At 35.9% G+C, this 10,557-nt stretch overlaps 1 non-coding gene across 1 annotated transcript; it reads left to right on the forward strand.

Moving 5' to 3' along the window:
- Positions 1-3,368: 3,368 nt before the first annotated feature.
- trnas-uga (transfer RNA serine (anticodon UGA)) lies at positions 3,369-3,441 on the forward strand. Its single transcript has one exon. It is a non-coding gene; the product is annotated as a tRNA-Ser (tRNA).
- The last annotated feature ends 7,116 nt before the right edge of the window (positions 3,442-10,557 follow it).

Consider the following 10,557-nt stretch of genomic DNA (forward strand, 5'->3'; position numbering starts at 1 on the left):
TAGGGAGTGTTGTTTTAAGGTGTTCTGTCCTTAGAAAATGTATATATGATTTTCTCAAATAAGATCTGAACCATAAACCAAAACTTATTTTAGAAGACCTAGGAGAAGTTGTACAGATGGGGCTACACTTTTATTTCTAAAAGCCTGTTTGTTTATTAGTTCAACATGACCCGTTGCTAAACCTCCTACCTCATAGAAATAAATCTTAATTAATTATACAAGTTAATTTCCCTAAGGGGGATCAATAAAGTCTTATCTTCTAGTATCATGTGGTTTTGTGATGTCCATCTGTGGGTATTTTAGTGTTTCTATAAAATATTAAAGCATTATACTGTAAATTAATTCTAATTCCCAAATATAATAATAATAATGAAAATAATAATCGTCATCATCATCTGCATTATTACAGTTGTTATTGTTGTACATTGATCATGAATCATGCCATTTTTCACGGGGTTGTGGGCGTTTTATAATGTGGTTTCTTAAAGTCACTCTGGAGAGAAATACTCTAGACTCATGAATAATATCTAGTTGTTTGAAGTTCTGCTAGCTTGCATCAAATGTTGATAATCACAAATTTAACTTTGATGGACGTATACTATAATCTTGATCCACTGGTTCATTCAGAAGGCAACCAATGTGAAAATCTCACAAAACCATCCAAGCAATCTCTTTAATGATACTGCTCCATGATGGACTGACATTCTGTCAGAATAAAAATTACTTTCATTTCACACTTGGATGAAATCTTATGGTTTCTTTTCTCTGTATTTATGTGTGTATAAATGCATGTGATTGCATACATAATCTGTCAAATGGCTTTCACAAATCAAAAATATTTACCCTAGATTAAAGTAAATTTTTATTATTGGAGTTTAGTGTCTGAGGACTGATTACATTTAAGAGTGGCTAGCCTTATTTCATATTTACCTGTCACTTGTCATAGTAGTATTATTTATTGTGTTATTAATTCTTCCTATTACAGTTCCTATTATGTGTTTAAACACATTTGTAGAAACAAAATTCCACAAACCTCTTACAAAATAAAATACAGCACTCAAAATGTAATGTGCATAGAATTGGATAAGAATATACAAAAAACAAGTCACTACACAGAGAAAGAATATTTATTAATACAAAGAAGCAATTTAATCACATAATTCTAATTACATATCCACGTGCACTATTATTAAACCTCCAGCCTCAGTAATTGGAACGTCCTATTGCCTTGATAACCTGTAATAAGCAAGTCCAATTTTACCACAGAAAATGTCTTTCTGTTTCTGTAAATGATGATGATAATCGCATGGTCAAGTTTGCCAAGTTTTGCAGCGGAAAAACATCCCCACATCATCACTGACCCCACTGATCATGTTTGACCATGGGGATGGTATTCTTCTTTTCTTCTGGCCTTTCTTATGCCAGACACCCTGCTATTCCAAATGGCTGAACAGTTTCAGTTTTGATCAACCACTCCATATTACTGTATTTTAGAGCTGACCCTTTTGTGCTTCTTGAGTCTTTCCACGACTGCTCAGTGATCGTATGATTGTGACTGAGGTCCTGTTGTTGTCCTGATGAGATTGCTAAATCCTGGATGACATTTTGGGCTTTCTTTAACAGCCATACAGGTTTGCTGCTGCTCCATAGCCTTGGAACTCCAAGACAATACTCACAATGGTGTATCTAGAAATGTTTAAGGTCTTAAAAATCTTCTTATAACCACGGATCATTTGGTGTAATAAAGGATCTTTTTTCTTAGCTTTAAAGAAACCTCCTTAGTTTTCACCATGGTTGCAACACATAAATCATTAAGTGGTGTTTATATAGCACATCACAGCTGAACCAAATTAAGAGTTGCTTCTGAGTTATTTGGTTTAATTTAGGTCATACAGACTAGCAGTAGGTTTTAAGATCAGCAATATTATGTAGGGGTTGAATAATTGTGGTTTGTATATACAAAATCTCCCACAATTCTAACATACATCATTCATTCATTATCTTTGTTAATTTGCTGTATTATTCAACAGATAAAGACTTTATTAAAAGCAAAATCTGGCTCTTCAGAAAAGTTTTGTATAAATTCTCATTTTCTTTGAGTGGTTGAATATAATATACACAGCTATGATAAGCTTATCTCCTACAGAGCCTCAAATAAACACTGATGTGATAAATTTAAAGCACTACCATCAAAAGCGTTCATGTTTTGGCCTCATGAGGTACAGTTGTGTAGAAATAAGTTTTCCTTTTTTAATTTTGATGAAGTATAGGGTTTTTGTCCCAAAATAGCATTTACAGTACTACATATATATGATTGTTTGTATTACGTCCTATTTGCCCCATGATTTGCTTTATCCAAGTACTCAAGTTGTACTAGAGGCCTATTTGGACACCTTTAATTAGTAGGGCAGGCGATAACACATATCTTGATTATCTGTAGATGAATACAGCAAAACAAAATCACAAATCTCATCACAAATATGAAATAAAATTATTCCTATTACCACACAAATTAAAAAGAAATCTAAATGCAGACCATTTTACAGACCCATTTATTTAGCAAAACACTGCAAATCTGCTGCCAAATACATTATGCTGATGGATCGGGCATGGTGACAGTTGCTGTGATTATGTTAAATATTTACAATAAATACCTGACAACACTTGTTTTGATTAATGCTGCTAGTGACGTACTTTATCTACTGTTAATACTCCCCTGTTGTTTAATTGATATCCTAAAATAACAGTCTAAGCAAAATAGTACCACCCTAGACGTCTACCTATACTGCCTGTGCCAAAGACTAGCTGATAATGATAGATAAAATAAGAGTAGGGGCAGGGATAGGAATTTTAGGGCCTCTTAAAGTGTTTGCATTAGGCGCCTTGCTTTATCGCAGTCTGTCTGATTTTTGTAACTTTACTGTTTTGGTTATACATACATTTATACTTACATTCTGGCTGTCCTATAAAAAGTATTTGTAAATGCTTCAAGATATGAATAATTATTTATTATTAGTGATTAAATCATTAGTATACTACTATAACAACTACAACAACAACTACTACTATGACTGTTATTAATAATAATAATAATGACGATAACCAAATATATGGATGTAGGCATTTCTGAATGTAGTTATGTCTTAATCACAGAAATCAATTTATAATATCCATTTCTGGGATATTGGGACATTTCGTAAAATGCAATAAAACTTATTTAACTGACAAAATTATAAGGAAATTACTTTTGCTTTGTCCTACCAATTTGACTGTATTTTGTAAACATAAACATAAATATGACGCCTGCAACATGTTGGGGCAGGCAAAAAAGGCATGAAAAGAAATATATATATAAAGAAATAGAAATAGCTGAAATAGCTCAGTTGGGAGAGCGTTAGACTTGAGATCTAAAGGTCCCTGGATTAATCCTGGGTTTTGGCAGGAAAAAGGGCTGTTTCAATAATTTTCTTTCGGGATAAATAAAGTATCGATCTATCTACTGTAGAATATTTAAGGTGGGCCATTTTGAAGCATTCCACAATAAGCTGGTGAATTGGTGGTGACTGCAACAATTAAAAAAAAACTTTCCACCCAGCAAGTGGGTTCAGTTTTTTAACATACTGTCCGTGTGTAAATACACAATCAGCAAAAACCTAACATGTTATCATCAACACTCATCCTACAACCCTGTGAGGAGTGCAGGAAACATGGTTATATTCTGGATAAGGAGTAGTGAAGACATCAAAAGCTGTAATAATTCCTCTTTGTAGCCAGGCATGAACATGACCTATAACACCCTGCAGATGAAATGGCAGCTTTCTCTCTTAAACATCACACAAGTGACCTGTACCCTGTCCTATAGGTCAAAGTATACAGCTGAGAACAGACCTTGCTACATTCTGTGGGGTTTTGCAGGTGGGAATGTGCCATTTGAAACATAGTAAGCTTTAAACCTACAGGTGAAAGGGCAAACCACTTTGGTCACTGATCTTTAACTCCTGCAGTTGAACAGCCCAGGAGAAGAGAGAGTAAAAAAAAAAGCAAAGAAAAGAAAACCATCTACATTTCTCAGTTAACTTTCCTCAGGAAAGCTGTTCTAATTCTATGCTCATTGCTCCTTAGGGGCAAATGTTTATTGCCTCTTTCTTCTTCTCATTTTCTTCTCTATTTCACCCTCCCCCATCTGCTTTGCCAGATAAGACTGCTAGCAGTAACCTTTACTTTGTATTAAACTCTCCTCCTGGGTGGCTTTTTTGGCTCCAGGTTGGCAGAAGCAGCCAGCCGATAGCAGTGTCTATCTCACACTGGACTATAAAGCTTGAGACAAACTGGCTGGGTGGTTGAAGATTATGAGTCTGGCTTAAAAGGTAAATAAAAGCCTTGTGGGGGTGAGAAATGAGGTAATAGATGATAACGGAACAGAGACTGTTTGTTTTTGACTCTATGCCTATTTTTACTTCATTTTCTCTTTTCGAATGAGATGTCTGTCTGCTGGCTGGGCCAGTCTGAAAGGGAGAAGTTGCTCACTCTCACTCACTGTCTTAACCGCTTATCCAAGTAGGGTCGTGTGTTGCTGGAGCTTATCCCAGCTTTTCGATGGGCGCAGGGCAGACACACATACACACACTCATACACACACCCATTCTCCTACAGGGCAATTCAGTGTCTCCAATTAACCTGACTGCATGTTGACTGGGAGGAAACCGGAGCTCCCTGAGGAAACCCACACAGACACGGGGAGAACATGCAAACTCCGCACAGAAAGGACCCGGGCCGGCCCGCCTGGGGATCGAACACAGGACCTTCTTGCTGTGAGGCAACAGTGCTACCCACCGAGCCACAGTGCCACCCAAGAGAGAAGTTAAAATATACTTAAAATAGTATTATTTAATATAAAGTGTATTTCTTCAATTGTATTTTTACTTTTTTAAAACTTTATTTATGTTTAATCTCTATTTTTTGTTTATAGTCCCCTGGTTTAGAGTGTGTATTTTGCATTAGGTATTTAATTACTGAAGATAAAAGAAGGATCTAATCAGTCTCAGCAGACAGCAGTATATTTTTTGTAAGAAATGCAAGGACTGACACTCTGGGCAAGCACACACACACGCACACACGCACACACGCACGCACGCACGCACACACGCACACACGCACACACGCACACTCACGGAATATTTATGGGGGTGAATTACAACTGCCATATATTGGGAGTTGAGAGGACACCAGAGTACCTAAGGAAAACCCCCATGGACATAATGATTTGAGGCAAGGATTCAACCCTGATCCCTAGGACCATTAAACTGTGTAGCAGCCACACTTTCTGCTGCAATAAAATGCAGCAGGTTGATTTCTGTTCTACTTTTAGAGTAAAACTGAACAAAAAGAACTTTTAAATCTTTTACTTCAGTATAACTAAGAAAGTGTTTTTTAAAGAAAAAGCTGGTGCAGGCTGCTGTATCACCGCCTATAGTCCTGGATTGTACACCTTCAGGCATATGTCTGTTATGTGGTATGTAACATTCATACATATGGAGAGGAGTATTCCCATACTAATACAAATACATGGATGGACTGACGGACAGACGAACAGACAGATAGATAGATGTGTCTCATATGAATTTGTAACATGGTCAATTTTCTTTGATTTTAGGTTCATGATCTTAAATTGCACTTTCATATTTTTGGTCTTGGTCTTGACATCTATCCTTATATAGTCACCATTTCATCTTGTGATAATTTATTAAAAATCAAAATGTAAAATATCAAATGTACACAAGTGCGCACACCCTTTGATGACACCCAAAAGTGAGCTGAGGTGCATTTTGTTTTCACTGATACTGCTTGAGATGTTTCTACAATTTAACTGGAGTCCACCTGTGGTAAATTCAATTGATTGGACATAATTGGGGATTGTCAATATCTGCCTATATAAGGTCCCACAGTTGACAGTGCATATCAGAGCAAACTCCAAGCCATGAGGTCAAAGGAATTATCTGCAGACCTCAGAAACAGAATTGTGTTAAGGCATAGATCTGGAGATTTGGGCCTTGGTTTGAGCCTACAGCTGAATTTAATGCTGACCCAGATTACTGAAAGTCCTCTTCTTATTTTGGAAGCATGGCCAACGTTTCGTCATTGTCTTGAGTATTTTCTCAGTTTTCTCCAGGGAATCCACATGTTTAATTGCCTCCTTAACATATCTTTTTCTCTGCACTGACCTTTAGTTTACTTGCTGCTAATTATAATTTCATTTGAACGTACACTCAGTAAGGTCACTGACCAAACACTGTTCATAAAGTAACGAACAAGCCATCGAGTCTTGCAACAACCAATTATGATTGAATGCTGCCTGAAGCTTCATTAAAATATAAACTTTAGAAGTGTCCTAAGCCACGCTGAGGACAGGACTGGTTAATAAGCTGTACTGAGATGAGGAAAGGTTAGACTTTTTTTTCTTGGTCCTTTTTGTATTCAGTATTTATTCTTGAGTAGTAAAGTAGTTGTGCTGTATATTAAGAGGCTTTAGCACAATATCAAGGAAAGGAAAATTGTGCCGTCACTACTGTTGTCCAATTTTAAATATAACTAGTGTGTGACATGTAGAAACTTTGCTACCAAGTGCAACACATTATTGCAAGTGAAAATAGTCAACAACTAGGAGGCAGTAATGTGTAAATAAACTTCACCCTGAACAAATGTTTACAAGGGGAAAAAAAACAAGCATTTTTAGACTACCAGCAATAATTCAAACACAACCTCTGCTCACTACAGATTGAATGACAAAGTTTTTCTAGTTAATAGTCGTGGTAATACTGTAAATAATAGATTTCTGAGCTTTAATGATAATTAACATTTTTGCTCTTTTCTATTAATACTAATTGAAAGCTCTATGCTTTTTGACCTGACTTCACCACAATCTGTGATCTCTAGATTTCCAGTTCTACTACTGGAACAGTAGTAGTTTCCTGAGTACAACAGAGACTAAAAACACTAAGCATTGGAGCTTGGCTACATCTTGAAGTTTGCTTTCAAGGTCTTGTCTGAGGCACAGAATAATCTGGTAATTTTGTTTAAAATGCAGGACATAAAAGTCTTAAAGACTATAAAGTAACCTGGTATCTGGTATATGTTAGAGAAATATTAAAAAGGTATTAAGCCAATCTTAAATCCAATCACATACTGTATCTGGGAATTAATTGGAGATTTAGTAGGTGTTTCCACTTCATGACTGCAGTGGTGTGTCCCTTGTGGGGTGGGACTTACTGCTTTAGGTTTGCCTTTAAATTATAGGCACACTCACCCAATGCATTAGATATATTTGCATGTGTGATGATTTATTTATAACCTGGTTAATGGACTAACCTCAATAGAACCTATAGAATGTATAGAATGTTTTCTGATTTTTATTTATACAGCAAGGTAAAGTGAATAATAACGTGAAAAATAAACATAAGTAAACTAGCCATGTAAACACATATACGTATATATACACACAGTCATGTGAAAAAGTTAGAACACCCCATGAGAACCTTTGTCTTTTTGAACATATTTAAACAAATGAACATTTGAGCTTCATTTGAACAGCATTGAGAGATGGAGCTTATATAACTAAACAAATGAAACTGAAAAAATTACTTTTAAACACAAGTTGTAAAATGTAATAAACAAAAAAGAAAATTTATTGTGAGGAAAAAGTAAGGACACCCTATGTCCTAATAGCTGGTGTTCCCCCTTTGGCTGAAATAACCTCAATTAGACATTTCCTATAACCATCTACCGTCTCTGACATCAACTGGAAGAAAGTTTTCCACACTCCTCCATGCAGAATTTCTTCAGCTGTGTGAGGTTTGATGGGTTTCTTGCATGCACAGCCTGTTTCAAATCACCCCACAGCATCTCAATAGGATTAAGATCCGGGCTTTGACTTGGCCATTCCAGAATTCTCCATTTCTTTCTTTTGAGCCATTCCTTGGTGGATTTACTGGGATATTTTGGGTTGTTGGCATGTTGCATGATCCACCTCCGCTTCAGCTTCAGGTTTTGGACAGATGGTCTTACATTTTTCTCAAGCACCCTCTGATACAGTGAAGAATTCATTGTGGATTCTATAATGGAGAGCTTGCCAGGCCGTGCTGCTGCAAAGCAGCCCCAAACCATGACATTTCCACCTCCATGCTTCACAGTTGGTATGAGGTTCTTGTTCCCAAATGCTGTGTTGGGTTTGCGCCAAACATGTCTTCTGTTACTGTGCCCAAATAATTCAGCTTTGGATTCATCTGTCCAAAGCACATTGTTCCAGAAGTGCTGGTCTTTGTCTAGGTGTTCTCTGGTAAACTTTAGTCTTGCCCTGGTGTTTTTTTCACAGCAAGGGTTTCCTCCTTGTGCAGTCTCTTTCTGATGGTGGATGCATGTACCTTGACCTCAACTGTGGCAAGAGCTAGCTGTAGGTCCCGTGATGACATTGTAGAATTATTGGAGATTTCTTTACGCATCTTGCAGTCTGCTCTTGGGCTGAACATGCTAGGACGGCCTGACCTGACCATGTTGGCAGTTGTTTTAAATGTTCTCCACATGTAAATGATTTTCCGGACAGTGGAATGGCTGATTTCTAATTGTTTTTAGATCTTTTTAAATCCCTTCCCAGACTCATATGCATTTACAACCTTCTTTCTGAAGGCCTCAGAAAGCTCTTTAGATCTCACCATGGTGATATCACTTACTTCAACAATCAAGAGCAAACCAAACTAATGTCTGAGGTTTAAATAAAACTCCACTGTCCCCTAACGATGGTCTAATCATTGCAGTTGATGTGGTGCACCGGATTCTAATTTTAGACATTTTAAGTAGTAATAAATATGGGGGTTTCCTAACTTTTTCCTCACAATAAATTTCCATTTTTGTTCATTACATTTTACAGCTTGTGTTTAAAAGTAATTTTTTAACATTTTATTTGTTTAGTTATATAAGCTCCATCTCTCAGTACTGTTCAAATGAAGCTCAAATGTTCAAATGTTTAAATATGTTCAAAAAGACAAAGGATTTCATGGGGTGTCCTAACTTTTTCACATGACTGTATATACACACATACATACATTCTGCACATGTGCAGTTTATGTACCATAAATGAAATGAAATGAAATTAAAGTATGGACAAGATAAATAGTAAAAAGAAAACCACTTACAATTACAATTCCAGTTTCTTATGGTAATATTTTATATGATTTATAAGAGTAATACAGTAATCTTAATCTAAATTATAGTTGAAACTTCATTTTGTGTAGCAATGTCAAACAAGCAGAAGCAGATTAATGCATCACATTTCTATTTAATCTAGGTCTGACGTGATGAAATGCCTTGTTAAGAAAAACAAATTAACTTGTGATCACAGGGAAAATAATTGACCAATTACTGCATGATATTAAGAACACAATATTTATATTTACTACTAACTTAAATTACTTAAATTGTAAAAACAAAAAATATTAACAGTAGATTAGGGCTTCTGTGGAAAGGAGGCATGCAGGAATTCAACTAATATTTAATAATAACAATAATATAGAATAGGAACACTAACACATGGTTTATGTTCAAAGACATTTGCAGCACATTACTGATACTGACATCATTTAAAACACAAGTTTGTTAAGTAAACACACAGAACAAACATTAGCTCATAACTGTTGATTTAACTAAACCCTTTTATATCCATGTTTTGACAGGGCTTCCACACTTCTCAGAATTTTTTCTAATGGTGCCCCTAAAAGCTAGTTCTTGCTTGCACATAATTTTTGTTCATATCACTTCTGACATTCATGCAAATAGATATATTTATTATCACATTACTGAGTTTAAGGTACCTATACAGAGTTTTTTGATCTGCAATCAGAAATACCCCATTTAAGACATTGTTGGCTGGCTGACCTGCAGTCTTGGTAAATGAGCTTCAGCAAGTTCAGAATGGTGCAGCTTTTGTCCTTACCAGTAAGATACATTTATATCACCCTGGTCCGTGTTTATGTGCCTGGCTGGTGCAGCACTCTATAGTGCTAGCCCACCACCACATGGATTCAGGTTTGAATCTCAGGTGATATCAGCCAAGCGGATGTCTATACTGACATTATTGGCTATGTCTGAGGTGGGGTATTGATGCCCTGACCAGGATAAAGCAGTTAAAGAAAATGAAATAAAAAAATAAAAATGGTCAATTTTAAAGCCTAAGTCCCAACATGTTTTGCTAATCACCTGTAGCATTACAGTTGATCCACATTGTTAAGCTGACACTAGACTACCCCATGAATTCTAACAATAATTTAAAGATTAATTACTGCAATTTTTTTATATATATATATTACAAATGCAAGTTCTATTGATGTTTTCTCTGATAAAGACCTATTTCTAACCTACCTTATCTATAGGTTTTATTCACAGGATTTTTTTTAACAATTTAGTTACAAATGTGTCCCATAATCAAGTTTTCTTTTCTCATCAATATGTTATTGCCTAATTTATTTCACCTAAATGCCTGGTAACGCATAGAAACCTGTATGCTGGTGC

The sequence above is a fragment of the Trichomycterus rosablanca genome, chromosome 3, assembly GCF_030014385.1.
Source record: "Trichomycterus rosablanca isolate fTriRos1 chromosome 3, fTriRos1.hap1, whole genome shotgun sequence".
Lineage (NCBI taxonomy): Eukaryota > Metazoa > Chordata > Actinopteri > Siluriformes > Trichomycteridae > Trichomycterus > Trichomycterus rosablanca.